At 48.5% G+C, this 2,759-nt stretch overlaps 1 pseudogene; it reads right to left on the reverse strand.

Annotated features, from left to right (window-relative positions):
• Nucleotides 1-881: 881 nt before the first annotated feature.
• LOC109674227 (zinc transporter SLC39A7 pseudogene) lies at nt 882-2,284 on the reverse strand (annotated as a pseudogene).
• Nucleotides 2,285-2,759: the final 475 nt, after the last annotated feature.

Raw genomic sequence — 2,759 nt, forward strand, 5'->3', positions numbered from 1 at the left:
CATGAAAAACAAAATAACCCTTCATCACTTTCAGGCCAAAATATAAATATTTATTTTCATTTACCCATGCTGGGTAATCTTTTGGAGTCTGCTGGCCTCAAAACAGTAGGCATACTAGTTTGTAGCCACGTTCAGGAATATACCTAAACAACATAAACTTTCAAATCTGAAGTTCTCATCTTCAGAAAACCACAAATTCTTGTTTCTACAAACATCCACCATTGTCCTTCTGATATAAGAAGGGGACCGGTGGAAGATACATTTCTTTTTGTTTTGGGGTGGGGGGTGTGGAAAATTCAAGGACTTTATTTCTGGTCACTATCCCTCCCCCTTGATTCAAACATTGATATAAAATGAATAGAAACAAAACAAAAACATCAAGCCATGAAATTACCAACTAACCCTCAGCCACCTCCTCCCCAAATCACTCCCACATTAGGACACATGACTGATATTTACCCCCAACTCCTCCTATTAAGCCTTCTGTCCAGGGCTCTGCTCTTCCCTGAAGCCTTCACCTACCAGTGGGAGAGGGGGATAAACCTTGGAGAACTCTTATGTGTGGCACCTTGGTCCTCTGAGAATAAGTGGGGCAGAGGACACCAGGTAGGCTGCCATCATTCCAGCTTTTCTCATGGCCCCATTTATCCCTCCAAACCCAACAATATGGTTGAGCAGTGTCCAACACTTTGCTCTCTCTGGCCTCTCATTTTCACTGCCAAACCTTGAAGACCCTTAATGCCAACGTCACCATTCTCCTAGGATAGATCTCCTTGCTTTGGCAGATGACCCTGGCCAGGGCCCCTATCAGCCATAGGCTCCTGACCTAGAGTTAGGGGAACAGGTTTGGGGGAGGGGTGGGGGACCATTTATCCCATCTCTCACTCGAGGTAGGCAATCAACACCATCGTAACAACTCCCTCCAGCAGCACCTCCAGAAGTGACTGTAATGGGAACGCCTCCCTCAACAGCTCAGGCAACATGGACACAGGTGCTACGCAGATAAAACCACCTGCAGTGAATGGCAGAATCCAGCCAGGACCTGCACCTCCTGCAACTTCACTTCCCACTTCCCCTCCTTTAGTGAGAAGGGCACAGGCTATGCCTGCCAGTAGGCAGCTCCTATCACTATTAGTAATTGTAGACACATCGCCTGTTTTTTGCTGCAGCCAGGCTGGACTAAGATGGCAAAGTCCCCAACCTCATGGGGCACTTTACATAGCAGAACAGTCATTGTGGTCAGGATCCCCAGTCCTCTGCCCCCTCGAAAGGAAGCATAAATGGCCAGACCATCCATGAAGTTGTGTGCAGGTCTGAACCTGTTTTTTCTTCTTCAGGGTTCTAAAGTTTTACTGGCCCATTCTTAGGCCCTATGCCTCCTTTCCTCTTCCACAGCTTTGCTTCTTCCTTTTCTTCTTCCTCTGAACTGAGCTTCTCCTTTGAAGAAAGCGGCTGTCTTCCACATCCGTGACGTCCATGTGTGTGACCACGTCCCAAGACTGTGTCATCACGTCCCAAGACTGTGTCCATGTCCCCCTTTTACATGTCTGACAAATTTCTCCACCACAAGGATAGCAACAGTTCCACTGAGAACTCACAGTCTCACAGATAGAATAGGACCCTGACCACTGTGGAAGTGTCCATGTCCAGAGCACGATGACAATGAGCTGCCAGAGCACAAGGGCTAAGTGGCAGGAAGGCATCATCCAGGAGCCCCCGAGAAGCAACACTGAGCAAGATCTGGAGCAGAGAGGGGAATTTGACTCCACTGGGATGAGGAAGAGGACAAAAAATGGAGCAGCAGAGATCAGCACTGCGGCCCCCAGGGCATAGGTCCATAGGGTGACAGTGTCCAGGTCGTGCTTGACGCCTGGAACCCCAGACCCCCATAGCCTCCATGGCTATATTCATGGTCAGGTCCATGTCCTCTGCGGTGGAAGCTTTCATGGGAGTGGCCGTGCTATAGCCATGGTGCAAATCTCGTGTGAATGTCCACAGTCGTGACTGTGGGCATGCCCATACCAGATGCTCTCATGATTGTGGCCGTGGCATGGCGTGGCAGCTCTGGGATCCACTCACTTCCCAGTTTGCTCGAACGTGGCCAATACATTTCTCCATCCCCATTTGGAGAGTGCATGCTATCACTATCCTCCATCTCAGCACAGCTCTGTCTCCAGCTAGGACGGAGAGAACGGTGGATAAGTCTCACGGAGCCACTCGGCAGAAGGGTCATGGCCAGGTATCTAACTCACTCACCCAACATGGGAACTGCAGCATCACCCATCACTCTAGTCCAGCCGTGTTCTAATGAAGTAAAGCATCCGATTTTCCCTGTTAACATTTCTTACTGAGTTGTCATTTTATAGAGGTAGTAAGGAGGGCAGCCAGTGCAGCAGTCAAAGCAAAAAGAAAAAATTAAACTATCTAAGTCTAACAGGAAGATCTCCATCCCCACCTACACCCAGAAAGAAGGAACCTCTGTCTGTCTTCATGAGCTTTGGTTTAAAAAAAAGACCCAGAAAAATGTCACACAGGACTTGGGGGTATTTTCAATGTGGTGGCCTTCCTGACATCTCCATCAAAGGAAGAAAGGTTTTCTGGCTGACTGGCTGTCTTGTGTGTGTTTCCCTCTTATCATCAAACCCCTGGCCTCTCACATCTTTACCTCTTTTGAGTGCCTCTATTTGTCTCTATAGCCTGAGGTCTAAGCAGTCAGTCAGTTGGAGAGAGTTTGTAACCATGATGTGCTGAGATCTGAG

This window comes from Castor canadensis, chromosome 1 (genome assembly GCF_047511655.1).
Source record: "Castor canadensis chromosome 1, mCasCan1.hap1v2, whole genome shotgun sequence".
Lineage (NCBI taxonomy): Eukaryota > Metazoa > Chordata > Mammalia > Rodentia > Castoridae > Castor > Castor canadensis.